The 20,469-nt window shown below is 39.7% G+C and overlaps 1 long non-coding RNA gene across 1 annotated transcript in view; it reads left to right on the forward strand.

Annotated features, from left to right (window-relative positions):
• Positions 1-10,095, forward strand: part of LOC308632630 — a 209,887-nt gene extending 199,792 nt beyond the window's left edge. Inside the window, exons 5-6 of the long non-coding RNA XR_014018619.1 lie at positions 9,146-9,274; positions 9,960-10,095. This is a non-coding gene — a long non-coding RNA (uncharacterized lncRNA). The remainder of the gene's footprint in view (positions 1-9,145; positions 9,275-9,959) is intronic.
• The last annotated feature ends 10,374 nt before the right edge of the window (positions 10,096-20,469 follow it).

Consider the following 20,469-nt stretch of genomic DNA (forward strand, 5'->3'; position numbering starts at 1 on the left):
ATCAGTTGCCGGTGGGCGTGCGGTCTTCAGCCACCTAGTCACACGGGCAGTGGGCTGGCTGTCGCCGGCAGGCGGGCGATCTCTAGCCGCCCAGTCGCAGGGGCAATGGGCTGGCTGTCGCAGGCAGGCGGGTGGTCCCCAGCTGCCCAGTCACAGGGGCAGCCGGCGGGCGATTGGTCGCCGGCGGGCGTGCGGTTTCCAGCTGCTCAGTCACAGGGGCAATGGGCCGGCTGTCGCTGGTGAGCGGGCAGTCTCCAGCTGCCCAGTCACAGTGGCAACGGGCCGGCTGTCGCTGGTGGTGGGCGATCTCTAGCCGCCTAGTCGTGTGGTCGGTCGCCGGCGGGCAGGCGGTCTCCAGCTGCCCAGTCGCGTGGGCAGCCGGCGGGCGATCGGTCGCCCACGGGCATGCGGTCTCCAGCCGCTCAGTCGCAGGGGCAATGGGCTGGCTGTCGCAGGCGGGCGGGCAGTCCCCAGCTGCCCAGTCGCGCGGGCAGCCGGTGGGCGATTGGTCGCCGGCGGGCGTGCGGTTTCCAGCTGCTCAGTCGCAGGGGCAATGGGCTGGGTGTCTCAGGCGGGCGTGCGGTCTCCAGCCACCCAGTCGCAGGGGCAATGGGCTGGCTGTTGCTGGTGGGCGGGCAATCTCTAGCTGCCCAGTCACGCGTCGGTCGCCAGCGGGGGGCGGACTCCAGCCACCCAGTCGCGCGGGCCTGGTCTCTAGTCCCCTGGTTTCTCCTGCTAGTCCTGGTTTCTCCTGCTAGACCAGATTTCCCCTGAGTGATGCCTCTTGGCAGTTCAAACTGTACTCTGGGCCTGCCGTTTGTTGGGTGTGGAGGATGGCTATTGAGACCCCCCCCCCCCTGGCACTCTATTGTTTTGATTTTTTCTCCTTGCCCCTCCCCCTGCGCTGGCAATACAGGTTTCGTTTTCCCCACTGATGGGAGGGGGAGTTGAAGGTTGGGTGTCTCTAGTTTTCCCCGCATCTTTATGCAGGCTTGCTCTGATAATCCCTCCCCCGGAGAGCCTAGGAGAGATTTTATGTGAATTCCCCGCTGTAGGGGAGATGAACTGAGTAACACACACCTGTTTTATTGTTGCAATCTGTCGGAGAGTAGTGGTGGTTACTTCAGCTCTCCAAGATGGTGGCTGCTGGTTTCCTTGGTGGAGTTTCCGTTGTTGGGGATAGAACTGTCCCGCTTCCTTCCCCGTCTGAAATCCCGAACTCACTCCGTGAGTGCTCAGGCTGCAGGATTCCACAGCATCTGCAGCAATCTCCCTGATTGCTGGTCGCTTCTCGGTGGCTCCCCACTGTCTGTAGCCGCGGGGTGGGCCGCGCAGATCAGTCAGCCCGGATCTCCGGTCGCACAGTTGGCTTGTGTATGAGACTCAATTACTGGACCTCGGTGCTGGAAATCCTTCCTCTAGGTTTTGGTGCACCCCCATTTTGCTGTAAGTTCCTAACAAGATAGTTTTTTGTCGTTCTAACTCATTATTCACCCTCGCAGTGGCGAGGTACATGGGGTGTGATGCACTCTATTCACGGCCGTCTTCTCTCCTCAGGAGATGCTTCTTGAGGCTGATTCCTAGGTCAAGGTGTAAGCTGTGGAGTCGGTCTCTCTAATTTCTGTCAATCTGATATACCCAAAAAAATTTTTTTAAAAGTACGCTTTGAATATTTGGGTCTGTATTTCTTTAATGATTAGTAAAGTAACCTATTATATATTATACAATCATTGGCTATCAACATCTCTAATCTTCACCATCTTATTAAAAAATTATTTATGTTATTGATCCTGTATCTTATTTCCTATAAACTATTTTCATTGGTCTTATTTGTGTTACTGAACTCAAACTAAACAGGCCAGTTCTAACCTCTAAAGGGAAATTGTTAAAAATATTTGGAGAACTCTGCCAGATGCTCTTCCATTCCCCTGACCTGTAGGCCAACTTCTTCAACTCTTCCTTCCTCTAAGAGTGATTTTGGAACAGTTTGAAATTCTAAGTTCTCCTTGTGAAATACTCCAGTTATCAATGTCCCCTTTTAAGACATTTCTCCAAAATACAATACAGGACAGCATATATGTTTGAATTATCATATAGGCTGGAATTATGCCATTTTGAATTGTAATAATGTAATTTAAAAGTTTGGGATAGTCAATTAAAACCAAAAAGCACATTTTCACATGACCTATTTTTAAGTCAGATTTCTCCCTTTTCCCAATAGGCAGTTGATTTTTGTCAGCTTTCATACAAGTCTTTGTGTTTGGTCCACTCATGCATTCATACGGTGTATTTCAATCTTACCAGAGCCAACAGATATTTTCTTTATTTAAAAAATTATTTTGTATAGCATATTAATGAGTCTTAGAATTTTGTACATTGGCAAATTTAACAGGCAAATTTTTATTTGAAAATATTAAGTAGGAAAAGGCAAGGAATATAATCATCCCTCAAAATATACCTAAACTAATCCACACCCTTTGGATCTGTCATGGAAGTAGCTCAAAATCCACCCACCGTATTCCATGAATACATGAATGCAGCCCACATTTCTCCATCTGGTCCATAGGAAATACAGTACAGTATTTGTTAAGTGTGATGTCCAGGTGAGCTGAATTTCAGGTTTTACTCTCGTAGTTTAGTCCAATACCCCACCTAAAAAGAAAAGGCAATGAAACTAATTGGACACGGTCTTGTCATTTAATCTCTTAATGAGACTGTGCTAGATCTCTAGTTGTCATGGCTTTCTATCTCCATAAAAAAATTATAATACAGTTACACCATTCATAATACAGTTACACCATTCATAATAAAACTATATTTTAAAAAATACAATGAAAAGTCTCCTCCCACTGTGAATCCCATTCCTGTCCTTCCATCTGCCCCATTATACAGCCACTTATCACCTTATAGTTCATTGTTTCTTGCATTTCCTCACAGTTTTATTAAGGATATGCAATTAGAAAGTACCGTAATGGTAGAAATTAATTATTTGTTATTTATTTTGCTCCTGCTTTTATACCTGAGGAAGATGTAGAAGGGCTTAGGCAGCCAGAGCAAGATGGCAAGTGAGAAGGTCAGGGGCAGGGCCAGAACAAAAGAACATGGAGAGGGTCTTCAGATGAGGTCAACTTCTTTCTTGATAAAAGCTCTCATGAACACAAGCAAGGGACCCAATTAGACAGACACTTCTGTACTCGTGCTCCTAAGCAGGGGATCCAATAGAAAAACTAAACAGACACATAGACAGAGGGGACACCAATCAATATTAGTGAGGAGTGGATGGACAGCGAAGGAGATAAGAAAATGAGGACATTCCAGAGACCACATAAAGAACAGGCCAAAACTCCCCGACTGGATTCCCAGCTCTAGGACCCCTTATCTCCAGAGAACTCTATCTCTGTCACTTTTGCAAAAAAACTACTCTTGCTTGCTATCTCTGTGTCCTGTTCTTCAATTCTTTGTTCCTTGGGTTACCTAGGAACCCTAGACAGTAACATAACTAGTAACATTCGGTATCTGTTTTCTATATCTCAGTTCTTTCACTGGACCATACATCTCAAAAACTTTTCCATCTCAGCACATGGGGAGCCCTCTTGTTCCCTTCCTTGACTTACTGTTATTTCTGAATTATGATCTTTCATCAAGGTCATTGAATCCTCTGTAAAGGAAAGGGCTTTGTCATGGCTTTAAAAGACCATGGAAAGGGATATTTCACTCACTTGTTTTATCTGTGCATGGGATCATTTACCTGATATGTGTTTTTTACCAGTTTGTAAATTTTACTGCCCCACCCTTTACCTTTTTCTAAAAACAAATATCCACCTCCCTATTGTCTTGGAGTTATGGTGGTTCATCATAAAATTGGAGACTTTTCTAGACAGCTATTTGCAGTAAGAAATTCCTGTGGGAAGGAGAGATTTGACAGTCTTTGTGCTACCTGTTTTCCTCAATTCATACTTTCTCTCTTTATGTGCTGCCACAGATTCATACTGTCTCACAAGAATGGCTCCTCTTGTGTGCTTTGGGTTGTTCCACTGTGTTCTGGTTCCAGAAGCATTTTTGCCTAAATCCCTGCTTGCACCAAGGTGTTGCAAATAAAGAAATGTATCTTTTGCATTTCAGAAAATGCTCCTCATTGGGGCAGGGAATGTAGTTTTGTGAGCCCTTTCTAAGGTGTGCTTCCCCTTAACTCCCTTATCACTTCTTTTGGACCCTTTTCCATATGGTTTACAACTAGTCTCAACTGCTTTTATAGCCCTCACTCATGAGCTGGAGACTGCACATTATATATTTCTCTTGATTTTAAAGAAAATGAGATCTGTGGTCTGCAGTATCTTTCTATTTGCCATATTTTTGGATGGCTTCCAGAACCAAAAGTGGAAAATGCTGACTTATGCCATGTTCATCCTGGAAGTTACCACTTTCTTTCTAAATCCTCATAAACCATCTGTTTAATGATCAGTTCTAAGAAAACAAAAAAGTGCTAAGGAGCAGTAGCCAACATCTGCCTGGAGTTTTGGACTTTGCCTTTTTTTGTTGCTTTACAAACCAGGATAATAGTCTTTTGCCTTCAAATATTTACATTTTTAAAGTAGGGTATACCTAGGGGAGTGAATTTAAATCATCTCATTCTCTCATTATTTTTCTGAAATATATTGAGTTTCATCCTCATCAGTCATATTTTCTACTCTTTCTTCTTCATTGCCTCTAATTGGCAAGAAGGAGCCAGGTGTAGTGGTGCTTGCCTGTACTCCCAGTAGCTCAGGAAATTAAGAAAGGAGGATCTCAAGTTCAAAGCCAGCTTCAGAAACTTAGCAAGGCTCTGAGCAACTTAATGAAACCCTTTCTCAAAAAAGAAAAAAAAAGAAAAGAAAAAGAAGGGCTGGGGATGTGATTCAGTGGTTGCGCACCCCTGGGTTCAATCACAATTACCAAAAAAGAAGCAGCAGCAGCACACCTCATACACTTGCTTCAGGCTCCTGGGGCTCCTGCAGCCCTTCAAACCTTCATTGTAGTTCTGATGTTATATCACTATTATTTACATATCTGTGAACTTCCCAAGAAGACTCAGTCTTATTCTATCCTGTATCTTTCCTCACTTAGTGTATTTCAGAAACCGAGTGATGTTGTACAATGACTAACCAAAGGAAAGAGTCATGAGCTGATGATTCCTCTCTCATTAAGAACTTAGTCTGACACAATTCAAAGAAGCAGATAAATCAAAGGGAGATCAGTGGAATAGAGGAAGAGGACCAGGAGGTGGGAGGGGAAATGCTGGGGAGTATATTGGCCAAATTATGTTGTTATATTTTGTGCATGTACAAATATGTAACAACAAATCCCATTATGTACAACCATAATGTACCAATAAAAAAATTGGGGGGAAAGAAAGCAGCTAAGATATTATGGACATGCAATATTTTGTGGGAGGAAGAAAGGAAGGACTAGATAACTTTATTAGACCAGCAATCTTGTATAGTGAAAAGAAGATCAAGCTTTGGAATCCGCTGTATCCTGGTTCTGCTCATGTCTATTCTACACACAGGTTGGCTCATCAGTGACTCTGGGCAAGTTAAAGAATCTGTGTAGAGTCTTCAGTTTCCTCAGTTCATCATCTATAAAGTAGCATTTATAATCATCATCTCACCAGGACCTTATAAATACTAAAAGAGAAAATATCATATAATAATTAACACCGACAAAGTCCACAGTAAATCTTAACTCTATTTCTTCATCCCTTTTTTTTTTCAAACTCTGAAAGAAAACATAGTTTTGTTTCAAAATTCTTGTATTCCTGATATTTTCTACAAGCCTCAGTGATTCCTGAATGTCAGTATTTTGCGCTTTTTTTTTTTTTTTTTTTTTTTGCAGCAAGGTTGTTGTCCTTTTGTAATGCCTTGGATAGAATCTCCTCCTCTTTTATTGTCAAATATTCTTTTAAACTCTGAACTCCTGGGAGAAGTCCCTATGCAACCACATGGTGTGACAATGACTGCCCTTTTCTTCCCCTCCAGGACCATTTATGATTGTATTGTTAGCATTTTATTTTTGACAGCCTCCCATCATTCTGGAGCTATCGTTCATTTTATTGCTCTGGCAATAAAATAGAACCTATATTTTTTATGAACTTTATTAAATTTATATCCCTAAAGTTCATGGATGTGGTATTCATGGTATTTTTTTAATCATGTGCACCTATGAGTAAAAGCAGTTTATGTCTCCCTCAGTATATCAAATTTGTCTTTTAAATTGTGTGCATGTACTCCAATAATAATAACAGACCTTAATAATTTTCATATATATAAATGCTATCTATACACACATATACACATATACATATGCATGCATAGACAGACCTGTGTGTATTATGCAGAAATTCATGTATTATGTATTTTGTAAGATATACAAAAAAATAGAAATAAAAAGGATGCATGAAAAAATAGAGCTATTATTGGATCTAGCTCAGCTACTTATCCTGTGCCAAAATATTTTGAAACATTATTTAAAATTTTTGGATCCCTATGAAGGCCTGCTGTACCCAGGTTTGGCAGGGGATTGAATTTAAAGGAAGTTTGATGAGCTTTGTGGTTTAGAAAACTGTAAGAAGTGCTGATCAAAGAATTGAAGCTTTGGAAACTTCAAGTGCTACTCCTAATGGTCATCATTAAACTGCTTCACTGTGGACTTCATATCAAATCGAATCTCTCAACAGCTCTGTGTTTCATCAGCTGTATCAAGGAAGTTTTTGTGCACAGTGAAGTTATAAGTTGTGGTGGTACAGCTTCAAATGACATTTCTTTGTTCCTGTTAGATTCTTCTAGCTCAGACTTGTGTGTCAATCACGTGGTTGGCATTTACTCACTGATATTGTACCACATTTTTTAGGATGGAATTAAAGTCTTAATGAGCTCTAATTTTGTAAAACCTAAACAATTAATTTTAATCGTAGGTAAATATAACAAATAGCCAAACTTTTTTTTTTAAAGAGAGAGAGAGAGAGATAGAGAGAATTTTTTTTTAATATTTATTTTTTAGTTTTCGGCGGACACAACATCTTTGTTTGTATGTGGTGCTGAGGATCGAACCCGGGCCGCAAGCATGCCAGGCGAGCGCGCTACCGCTTGAGCCACATCCCCAGCCCCAGCCAAACTTTTAGTTGGGGATTAGAATCTAGCATTTAGCTGGTAAATCTACTACTGTTTAATATGCATTTGGTAATGCATATTAAACTGTCTTAGTTTTCTAGAGCTTCCACAGCAAGATGCCACAAATTAGGTGTCTTAAAGCAATAGAAATTTTTCCCTCTCACAGTTCCAGAGGCCAGTGCCTGAAACCAAGGTGTCAGTGGTGCCACGCCTCCACAAGCTCAAGACAGGAAGCTATCTCGTGTCCTTCAGCTTCTTACCATGTCTGGCAATTCTTGGTGTTTCTTGGAGCTACATCACTCCCGTCTCCGCCTCTGTCTTCACAGGGCCTTCTTTTCTGTGCTTCTCTGTGTGTCCTCTCCTCTTCTTGTAAGGACACCAGTCATGGATTTGGGGCCCATCCTAATCCAGTATGACCTCATCTCTTACCCTTTCTGTGATTCCAATAAGATTTGAGCCTATTCTAAAGAGCACATTGTCCCTATGCCTAATTCCCCTCCACTCTATCTTCAAATATCACAAAAGCAGTGAACTACAGAGTATAAATATCTTAGAAGAAAAATTTTTAAACTAAAAAAGTTCAATTTTTGAACATTAAACAATTAAATGAGTTGCATAGAATCCAAGGACATATCTTAACTGATTGTTTTTTAAAAGTGTGACTGTATTTTCCTCTTTTTTTAGTTTGGCCCTAGTCAAATCTAGAACTTGCATTAATGGTTTCATAGGATCTGACTATTGGCAATGATGGGATAAGAATGGGAATGGAGGACTTTATATTACTTGCTGATTTTTGAAATTTAAAAAGAAGCCTAGTAATAAAGGAAATTTGTATAAAAATAATTTGTAATATTTTTACATCAAAGATTTAAATATTAAAGATGAGAAAAGAAGTAATAAAATTATCACTTTAATACTTTGTAGGTGAAGAATTTTGCAATTTTGTAGACACTCTGGAACACATTTGAACACCAACTATTAGGAACCTTAAATATGTTTATATAATTTAACCTGGTAAGACCACCTCTAAGATTTTATCCCAAGAAAATGATTGTAGATAAAATATAAAGATGCATTACCAGAATATCCTTTACAGAATTTCAGTTGAAAAACGTAGAATTTTACTTTTACAAGAAATAATATGTTATTATAAAATATGAATATCCAACAGTGGGTAATTATTAAATAAACAGTGCTTAAATCCATTCAATGCCACTGAAAAATTTTCAAGAATCATCTTATTATATAGGATAAATTCTTTCTTATGTTAAAAAGAAAGAAACAATACTTAAACATCATTTTGGTAAATACTTACATTTATAAATACATAGGAAAAAATGAAGGGATATAGTCTATTATGTTAGTTGTGAGAATCTTGGTCTAGTGGCATTATGGAATATTTTCTTTATATTTTCTCCTCTTTTTCAGCTTTTCTACACTGAATATGTAATACTTTTATAATCAGGAGAAATGTATGTACTATTAAGAATGACTAATAAAACTCCTACAAACATGAATCGTTCTGATCAGTCATCAAGGATATGTCTCATTACTTATTCTTATCAGCCTGTTCCTCTCACTGTAATTACATGAGCCTTCTTCTGGGGCCTCTTAAAATCAATCACATCTGTTAGCTGTTTTGCATCAGTGTGAGATATAGCTCAGCCAATCCTTCCATGATCAGGATCATTTTGGTACTTCAATGAAGACCCATAAAGCATCTCTGTTGCTTAAAGCTATTTTCTGTCATTGATGTTGGTAAAGCTCACTCCCCCACACACATACAAAAGTGCTTTGATCAAACAGAAGTACCATTACCTTTGTAAATTTTAAATCAAGAAATTATAACTATCAAACTCTTCTAATGAATAAAGAAAGCTTTTGATTGCCTCTATCAACATTAATAACATCAAATAAACAAACATGGACATATATAAGATGCCACACACATTCTTATGAAGGAAGTGTACTTAAAAGATGCTATCTCTCTATGTGAATAGCTAAGTGCCTGGTGAGAGGACATGTTTTTCTTTGTGAAGAAAGAGCTATGACATTCAGATCATACCACTGGTAAACCAAACAGGTTTCAAATCTGGGAATATCCTCGTTTTGAAGAATCCATTCTTTAGGTAAGAAATGCTCCCATTCATTTCATGTGTATAAAATCTCAATTGCCCCTACAACAAGGTAAAGAGATTCAGAATAATTCCAATTTTCCCTAAGAAAAGTGTTGCTAGTGCTTCCTCTCTAAGGAGACTTGGGCTCTGATGTGGATTTGGATGTTTTATGACCCATCTAACAATGTAGTACATCCCAAACTGATGCCTAAAGAGTCTTAGAGGGTCCTGTGAAGTAAATCCCCATCCCAGCTGAGCTATAATGAGCTGTGTGACCTCAGGCTAAGTCACTTTCTTTCTCTGGCACTCTGTTCTCAATTGCCAATCATGGAATTTAAAGATGATCCCTTTCGACTTTCATTCACTAAGGAATGACTTATTCCAGTAACCCTAAATCATGAGCCCATTTACTTTACGTTCTTGAGGCTTATCTGACATGGAGTTCATGTAAGTGAAGGCACACCTCTCATTAGGAGCTATGCAGAATTTTGTACAATACAAAGAGCTTGCCATAATGAGATGGGCCCAGCAAATGTTTCTGGGGAAAAAAAACTCCTTTTCTTATACTTCCCACTATAAGCCAATCGAAAATCCACATATGAAATCAACTACACAAATAAAAACTACTAAATATTTGCTACTCTTGATTTGCTTACTAAAAAGAGACTTTTCCCTCATATTATAATGTCTCCTCAAGGCTTTAGGTCTTGATAGTATTGAAAAGTTTGAAGAGAAGAGAAAACTCAGGAAACCAAACCAAGAATTCTTTGGCAGAGATGAGAAAACAGTATTTTGATCTTGAAGGTGTTTTTGACCTCATACAAGGAAGAAAAAAAAACAGGTAAAGCTACAATGCTATTAGTTATGTGCAAGTTGTTACCCATGATATGACTCTGAAAGCCATTGCCCATGAGAGGTATGGATCTCCAGTTCTGAAGAAAGACAGGAAGGAGTCCTCTCTCCCATCCTTATTAACAGGATGTTGCTAAAGAAAGCCAGGGGCACAGATTTGGGGTTAAGAGAAAACAGGATGATTATTCTTTAGCATGCTGACTCATGAGACAAATTATTTAACCTGCCTAAGCCTCAGTGTTCTCATCTATAAAGTGGGTTGAAAACACATATGTTGCTGGAATATTGTGAGAATTTACATAACATGTCCAGGTACTTAACAGTTCATGTAACTGGTGTGCAAAAAATGCTCATTTCCTTTCTTTCTCCCTTTCTTTCTGTTCTCTGCTCTCCAACTCTCTCAGTAAGGTAAATAGATGATGATTTGTTGTTCATTCCAAATATAATCATTTGGATTTTTTAAAAGAATAAGACTATTTGGAGAGTTTTAGAAAATTCACCTGTAAAAGAAAAGCATCCCATAAATTAGTAACTTTTGAGTCCCACCTCCATTTGGTCATCCAAGAACAAGGCTTGTACCAGAAAACCACCTGGAGACAAACCTGGCCAGGGCCAAACCCTGGTTTGCATAAAGGCACAAACAACAAGGTCTGAGGGAGGGCTTGTTGGAGGTCAAGTAATGATGTAAGATGGTCAAGCCCCCCAGTCACGTGAGACAGGCTATGGAAGGAGGGGCAGATGACTTTCATTTTTCTTTTCCTCCCAGTCAGCCACAACATTAATTAAGCATAGGAGAGGGCTTAAACAGGTGATTCTCCTGTAGAGTCCAGATTCTATTTCTTTACTGGGCTCTTTCCTAGTGTCTGGGCTTCAGCATCCTAGTGGAGATGTCAAATAAATGACAGAATATTTAAAGAATTTGGCATAGAATGGATGCTCAACTAAGTGTTTGATAATGGGATGCCCTTTTTCCATCTCCCATTTCAACTTTAACTTCCTGTTGCAATAAGTGAGGTGTGTGTGTGTGTGTGTGTGTGTGTATTGGGAAGAAGAGTAAAATAAGTGATGTTACCCATAGGAATTATTAGGAAAGTAGCACCTAAGTACATTACTTTTTCTCAACTTGCTTTTTGTTCTGCCCATTTTTAGGACACCATTGGACCCTACTGAAAAACAAAAGCAGAAGACTCATTTTTTTTTTCTTTTGGTTGATCCCCAATACTATCTGAGCATCAGTGACATAATAAAAATATCTCAAGATCAACAAATTAATGAGTTACTAAAAATTAACATTCACCATTGCACAAAATATAAAAGTTTTTCTTCTATCCTTGGGTGGGGGGTGCTTTATTTTGAATATTAAGTAAAGCATTTGAAAATTAAAAAAAAGATCTAACCATTGTTTCTAAAATTGTACAAGAGAACAAAACCACTTCAACAGAAAGGGAAAGCTCTCAGGTAATTGGATTTTAGACCTCAGTCAGGACCCCATGGTCTGTCACAGGATCTGGGGTCACATTGTGCTAGGCAGCAGGAGGGTACCACTGACTGGGTCTGGGACAGTTGCTGCCTCTAGGAAGCTAACTCTGTAATGGGAGGAAGTTGGGCACCAAATGGTTAACTGTCCAATTGAGGATATCATCACAATTGCAGCAAGTGACATGAAGAAGAGGTAGAGGGTGCTTGTAAAGTGTTACCGGGAGTCCCAGAGCAGAGTTCATCCATAAACTCCGCCAGTACCCCAAACCCAGGAACAGCAGATGCAGCCTTGGAGAACCAGAAGGAAACTAGTGTCTCTTTTAAAGGAAGCAGAGGCACACAGCTTCCCATGGGGACTTGAAATCCTACATCAGTAAGAACCCTGGGTGGACCCCCCTTTTATGCTACCTGGTTAACTCCATTATTTGACTGTGACCCCCCCCCCATACTTTATGTACAAGCCATTGTTTACAGTCCATGATAATGATAGGGCATAGACAGATGTGAGTGTTGGGAACATTGATTAAGAAAATAATTCTCTAAAATGGGCCCACTGTGTTGATCCCTACATGCTTTCACTTTTAAAAAGAAATTGACCAGTAGCCCTGCATGACTTAAGTCCACAGGATGTGTTACATTCCTTAGCAAACTACAAGTTGTCTGCAGGAGAAATGTTGGCCCAAAATAATGTCAATAAGACCACAAGTTACCCTGAAGGGCAGACTTTTGTGACCCTTACACAGATCAGATCACAGACCTCAGGGAGATAAGAATAATTCCCCCTGACCATAAACTCTGAAAGAACGGGTTCCAATTAGAATCTGCCAGCATGGGCCAAAGTGACCTAGAATGGTCATGGCAGTGGGGATTTGAAAGTCTGATGTCATACTGCTGTCACTCAAATAATCAAAAAGTGGACCTGGGCGGGACTCTGGAAACTTTGCTGGGACCCACAATAAAATTGGGGAGACATGTTGTCCCTTTCCTCTCTGAGAAGACCCACTCTTTCCTCTGAGAGTGCTCCTTTCCCCCTTTTCCCTTTCTATAAACTCATGCCTGTTGCTCTGAGCAGCATATCTGAAATCTTTCTGACCTGATTGCAAGAATTGGGCTTTGAAGTGGGCAGGGGCTCTGTGCTGACTCAGTTTTATGGAAGGCCCCAGCCCTGTAACAGTAACAGTGTTACAGAATGAGTGCTGCGTGACCATTTGATGAATGAGTGAATCCTATGTATCCCCACAGAGCTTATCATGGGTCCTAAATAAATAGGCTTATGATCAAACTGCCATAGTCAAAGATCTTTTGTCTTCCATACCAGCATCACAAACCAATCCTCTATTATGTTCACAGCTTTTCACAGAACAGTTGATCCTTCTTTCCCCAAATACTAAATTCTCTTGCTTTACTCAGCTTCAATATGTCTTAAATTCCTCCTTTTTTCCCCAACGAATTTATTAGGCCTTTATCATGTGTCAGGCTCTGTTCTCAGTCCTAGAGAATAACAGAGAATGAGGTAGGAACAAGCTCCCTAATTTTATGTTTCAAGAGAGTCTTGTAGCAGACATCAAAACAGTAACCAAATAAGAAAATAAGTTTTCTGAAAAATGTAAACATAATAATATCTACCTGATTGCAAGCCTTCCTATAAAACAATAGTACTCAAGACCCTGCTTATATTCATAAACATCAGGCACACGCATCAAGAGCATAGAGGTCAGAAGCAGATCCTAATGCAGATAGTCGATTGATTTTTGGTAAAGTTGCAAATAGAATTCAGTGAAAATCTTCCAAAAATGATGCAAAAATCATTGATACCAGTATACAATTTAGAGAGGAACTTCCATATCTCATAATATCTATAAACATTGGCTTTAAAGAGATCATAGGTTGAAACTAAAAATATAAAACTTCTAGAAGAAAACATCAGAGAAAATCTTTGTGGCCTCAATTTAGATGAGGATTCCTTAACTATGATCCCCAAAACTCTATGGAAAAGGGGAAAGAGATAAATTAGTTTTGATGGAATATAATTAATAACTTATAATCAAAATTGAGAAATTATAATATTTGAAAGACACATGAAAAGAATGAGAGCACAAGTTACACACTGGATGAAACTATTGTAAATCACAAATCTGAAACAAAATTATGCCCCAAATGTAAAAAGAACATGTGATGGAACACTTTCCCAAGAAGAAGAAAACAACTTAATGATTAAAAGGGAAGAGGATGAAAGATTTGGACAAACATTGCACAAAATAAAAATGACATAATAGTAAATAAGCACATGAACAGATGCTCAGGCCTATTAATCATTGTGCAAATGCAAGTTAAAACCAGAATGAAATGCATTACATACCTATTAGAATGGCTAACAGTCTCTAAAAATCTGTCAATATAAAGTGCTGGTGAAAATATGGAGCTTCTGGAATTCTGGTACAGCCACTTTGGAAACACTTTGACAGTTTTTTATGTAAATATTTACCATATGACCAAGGAATCTCACACCTAGGTCTTACAAAGGTGGAATAAAAACTTACCTTCACACTAAACACTGTATTTGAAGTTTTGTGACAATTTTATTTGTAATCACCAAAAACTGGAAACAACTGAAATAACTTCTATATGGAGAATGTTTGTAGAAGATTTGTGTGATGGAATAACACAATAAAAAGAAATGAAGAACTGATACTTATAACAATATATATTCATTTCAAATATATTGTTCTCAGTGAAGGAAGCCAGATTGAAAAGACGCCATACTATCTAATTCCATTTATAATTAATTCTGAAAAAAGAAGTGGTGGCATCAAAATAGAGACTTGTAAGGAAAGAGGAGATGTGCATGAAGAGACTTCTAGGAAAGAACAGTAAGAACAAGAGCCTAAGGCAAAAGAGCCCATTGACTAGCAAATATAAGTCATAGTTTATCTTTTGCTATAAACCTATAGAAAAGAAAAAGTTCTTTTATTTATTTATATATAACAGCGCAATGGATGGCGGCCAGCGAGGAGGCAGCACTTTCAATGCCTCCGTGGTAACGGGATCAGAGAGACTCATCAATACACCTACATGCGTCCTGCTGAGAAACTTCTAGCAAAATTCCGCTGAAAGGAGACCTGCCTGGAACTAGTAAGTTTAATTGGAGGTGTCAGCTTGTCCCAGACGACTGAATCTCGGCAACGCAGAGCAGGGACACAGTCCCGCCGGCTGCCGCCAAATGGCTGCAGCCCACACATTGCAGCGAACATAGGAGCGGGCGCTGACCACCTGGGCCCCCGCCGGCCCAGCTCTGAGAACCGCCGCTAGCCGCTGGCAGCTGCCCACATGTTGCAGTGAACTTGGGAACAGGCGCCGCCTGCCTGGGCCCACGCCGGCCCGGCTCTGTGAACCGCCGGCAGCCGCCGGACAGCCAGTGCCCACACATTGCAGCGAACCTGGGAGCAGGCGCTGCCTGCCTGGGCCCCCTCCGGCCCAGCGCTGTAAGCCGCCGCCGGCAGCTGCCAGACGGCCACGGCCCACATGTTGCAGCGAGCTTGGGAGCGGGCGCTGCCTGCCTGGGCCCACACCGGCCTGGCTCTGTGAACCGCCGCCGGCCGCTGCCCATACGTTGCAGCGAGCTTGGGAGTGGGCGGTGCCTGCCTGAGCCCCCGCCAGCCCGGCTCTGTGAACCGCCGCTGGCAGCTGCCCACACGTTGCAGCGAACTTGGGAATGGGCGCTGCCTGCCTGGGCCCACGCCGGCCCGGCTCTGTGAACAGCCACCGGCCGCCGCCGGACGGCCGCGGCCCACACATTGCAGCGAACGTGGGGACGGGCACTGCCTGCCTGGGCCCCTGCCTGTCCGGCTTTGTGAACCGCCTCTGGCGGTTCGGGGCTCCAGATGACCACCCCCCACCTGCCAGCCCGGCGCTGCAAACGACCCCCAACGGGCTCTTCGAAAGGCCCCGCGCACACGGCGAACAGCAGGAGTGGAGACCCGCCCAGTCCGGGAGGAAGAACTGCTGCACAGAGATTGACTCCCACCTACTGAGAGGAGAAACTTGGCCCGGTGGGCATAGCTCCATCTACTGGAGGAACAGTTAATAGAACTCTAGGACTGCATTTATAAATTTTTTTTTTGCGGTCTTTTTAAATGTTTTTTTAATCCATTTTATTTTATTTTATTTTATTCCATTTTTTAAATTTCATTTTTCATTTCTATTATTATTATTTTTCTTTAAATTCTTTTTAATTTTCTATTTTTTTCTCTTTCCTTCTTTTCTTCTGTCTTTACATTTCTTTTCAATTTTCTTATTCCCCCTTCCTTGAATTCTACCTGATTACTCTCATTCTCTTTAGTGACTTCCTCCCTTCCCTTCTAATACCTTTCCTCCCAAGCATCAAATAAATTTATAGGAGTAAACAGTAACTCAGCAGTCAAACAGAACAAGAAGCAACATGAGCAGCATGAAAAAGCAAGGAAGAAAAGGAGTGCAAACAATGCAGGGCAGCTTAAATATGCAGGAGGATATAGAGTCATCAGAAAAATGGTCATATAAAGAACTCAAGGAACACCTTAGACAGATGGAACGGAACCTTAAAGAGGATACGAGACAGCAAATTCAAGCAGCGAAAGAACACATTGAGAATGAATTACATAAAGAGATAAAAGAAGAAGTTAAGCATCTTTATCAGGAGACAGAGATTATGAAAAAGAATCAAACAATAATCTTAGAAATGAAAGAAATTATAAACCAAATTAAAAACTCAAATGAGAGTATCACTAATAGAGTGAAACAAGTAGAAGCCAGAACGTCAGATAATGAAGACAAAATATATCATCTTGAAAAGAGTCTAGCTAACTCAGATAGGCTGGTTAAAAATCACGAGAGAAACATCCAAGAGATATGTGATAACATAAAAAAAACAAATTTAAGAGTCATCGGGATAGAGGAAGGGATAGAGATTCAAACCAAGGGAATGAGTAACCTGCTAAAAGAAATAATTACAGAAAACTTCCCAGAAATAAAAAAGGAAACAGATATACAAATTGTAGATGCATACAGGACACCGAGCACACAAAATCACAGTAGACCAACGCCAAGACACATTGTTATGAAGATATCCAATATACAGAACAAAGAGAAAATATTAAAAGCTACAAGAGAAAGGAGACAGATTACATTCAGGGGTAAACCAATAATGTTAACAACGGATTTTTCATCACAGACACTGAAAGCGAGAAGATCCTGGAACAACGTATTTCAAACACTGAAAGACAATGGATGCCAACCAAGAATTCTGTACCCAGCAAAATTAAGCTTCAGGTATGACAACGAAATAAAAATCTTTCATGATAAAAAAAAGCTAAAAGAATTTGCAGCCAGAAAACCAGCATTGCAAAGCATCTTGAACAAAACACTACACGAGGAAGAAATGAATAACAATAACCAAAGCCAACAGTGGGAAGTACCTCAGTAAGGACAGACGGTGGGGGGAAAGCTAACCATGGAGAAACAAACTAAATTAAAAAAAAGAGAGATAAATAATCAAACATGGCTGGAAGTACAAAACATACATCAATAGTAACTCTAAACGTTAATGGTTTAAACTCTCCAATAAAGCGACATAGGCTGGTAACATGGATTAAAAAAACAAATCCAACAATATGCTGCCTCCAGGAGACACATCTGACTGGAAAAGACTACACAGGCTGAAGGTGAAAGGTTGGGAAAAAATATACCACTTACACGGTCCTCGCAAGCAAGCAGGGGTGGCCATCCTCATATCAAATAAAATCGACTTCAAGACTAAGTTAATCCAAAGGGATAAGGAAGGACATTATATACTGTTAAAAGGAACCATCCACCAACAAGATATAACAATTATCAATATTTATGCACCAACTAATGGTGCTGTGACATTCATAAAACAAATTCTCCTCAAGTTCAAGAATCAAATAGACCACAACACAATAATTATGGGTGACTTCAACACACCTCTCTCACCATTGGACAGATGCTCCAAACAAAAGTTGAATAAAGAAACTATAGAACTCAATATCACAATTAATAACCTAGACTTAGCTGACATATATAGAATATATCAACCATCTTCAAGTGGATATACGTTTTTCTCAGCAGCACATGGATCCTTCTCAAAAATAGACCATATATTATGCCATAGGGCAACCCTTAGTAAATATAAAGGGGTGGAGAAAATACCATGCACTTTATCCGATCATAGTGGAATGAAACTGGAAATTAATGATAAAAGAAGGAAGGGAAAATCATATATCACATGGAAAATGAACAATATGTTACTGAATGATCAATGGGTTACAGAAGACATAAAGGAGGAAATAAAAAAATTCTTAGAGATAAATGAAAATACAGACACAACATATCGGAATCTATGGGACACAATGAAAGCAGTTTTAAGAGGGAAATTCATCGCCAGGAGGTCATTCCTCAAAAAAAAAAAAAAAAAGAAAAACCAACAAATAAATGAGCTCACACTTCATCTCAAAGCCCTAGAAAAGGAAGAACAAAACAACAACAAATGCAGCAGAAGCCAAGAAATAATTAGAATCAGAGCAGAAATCAACGAAATTGAAACAAAAGAAACTATTGAAAAAATTAACAAAACTAAAAGTTGGTTCTTCGAAAAAATAAATAAGATTGACAGACCCTTAGCCATGCTAACGAAGAGAAGAAGAGAGAGAACTCAAATCACTAACATATGGGATGAAAAAGGCAATATCACAACAGATGCTACAGAAATACAGAAGACAATTAGAAATTATTTTGAAAACCTATATTCCTATAAAATAGAGGATAGTGAAGACATCGATAAATTTCTTAAGACATATGATTTGCCCAGACTGAGTCAGGAGGATACACACAATTTGAACAGACCAATATCAATGGATGAAATAGAAGAAGCAATCAAAAGACTACCAACCAAGAAAAGCCCAGGACCGGATGGGTATTCAGCGGAGTTTTACAAAACCTTTAAAGAAGAATTAATACCAATACTTTTCAAGTTATTTCAGGAAATAGAAAAAGAGGGAGCCCTTCCAAACTCATTCTATGAGGCCAACATAACCCTGATTCCGAAACCAGACAAAGACACCTCAAAGAAAGAAAATTACAGACCAATATCTCTGATGAACCTAGATGCAAAAATCCTCAATAAAATACTGGCGAATCGGATACAAAGGCACATTAAAAATAATTGTGCACCATGATCAAGTAGGATTCATCCCTGGGATGCAAGGATGGTTCAATATACGGAAATCAATAAATGTTATCCATCACATCAATAGACTTAAAGATAAGAACCATATGATCATCTCCATAGACGCAGAAAAAGCATTTGACAAAGTACAGCATCCCTTTATGTTCAAAACATTAGAAAAACTAGGGATAACAGGAACTTACCTCGACATTGTAAAAGCTATCTATGCTAAGCCTCAGGCTAGCATCATTCTGAATGGAGAAAAATTGAAGGCATTCCCTCTAAAATCTGGAACAAGACAGGGATGCCCTCTATCACCACTGCTATTCAATATAGTTCTCGAAACACTGGCCAGAGCAATTAGACAGACGAAAGAAATTAAAGGCATAAAAATTGGAAAAGAAGAACTTAAATTATCACTATTTGCAGATGACATGATTCTATACCTTGAAGACCCAAAAGGGTCTACAAAGAAACTACTAGAACTAATAAATGAATTCAGCAAAGTGGCAGGATATAAAATCAACACGCATAAATCAAAGGCATTTATGTATATCAGCGACAAAACTTCTGAAATGGAAATGAGGAAAAACACTCCATTCACAATATCCTCAAAAAAAAAATACTTGGGAATCAACCTAACAAAAGAGGTGAAAGATTTATACAATGAAAACTACAGAACCCTAAAGAGAGAAGTAGAAGAAGATCTTAGAAGATGGAAAAATATATCCTGTTCATGGATAGGCAGAACTAACATCATCAAAATGGCGATATTACCAAAAGTTCTCTTTAGGTTTAATGCAATGCCATTCAAAATCCCAATGGCACTTCTTGTAGAAATAGAGAAAGCAATCATGAAATTCATATGGAAAAATAAAAGACCCAGAACAGCAAAAGCAATACTAAGCAGGAAGAGTGAATCAGGCGGTATTGCGATACCAGACTTCAAACTATATTACAGAGCAATAGTAACAAAAACAGCATGGTACTGGTACCAAAACTGGCGGGTGGACCAATGGTACAGAATAGAGGACACAGAGACTAATCCACAAAGTTACAACTATCTTATATTTGATAAAGGGGCTAAAGCATGCAATGGAGGAAGGATAGCATCTTCAACAAATGGTGTTGGGAAAACTGGAAATCCATATGCAACAAAATGAAACTAAATCCTCTCCTCTCACCATGCACAAAAGTTAACTCAAAATGGATCAAAGACCTTGATATCAAATCAGAGACTCTGCGTCTGATAGAAGAAAAAGTTGGCCCCAATCTACATATTGTAGGGTCGGGCTCCAAATTCCTTAATAGGACACCCATAGCACAAGAGTTAATAACAAGAATCAACAATTGGGACTTACTTAAACTAAAAAGTTTTTTCACAGCAAGACAAACAATAAGAGAGGTAAATAGGGAGCCTACATCATGGGAACAAATCTTTACTCCTCACACTTCAGATAGAGCCCTAATATCCAGAGTATACAAAGAACTCAAAAAATTAGATAACAAGATAACAAATAACCCAATCAACAAATGGGCCAAGGACATGAACAGACACTTCTCAGAGGAGGACGTACAATCAATCAACAAGTACATGAAAAAATGCTCACCATCTCTAGCAGTCAGAGAAATGCAAATCAAAACCACCCTAAGATAC

Source organism: Spermophilus citellus (assembly GCF_964194105.1).
Source record: "Spermophilus citellus genome assembly, chromosome: 2".
Lineage (NCBI taxonomy): Eukaryota > Metazoa > Chordata > Mammalia > Rodentia > Sciuridae > Spermophilus > Spermophilus citellus.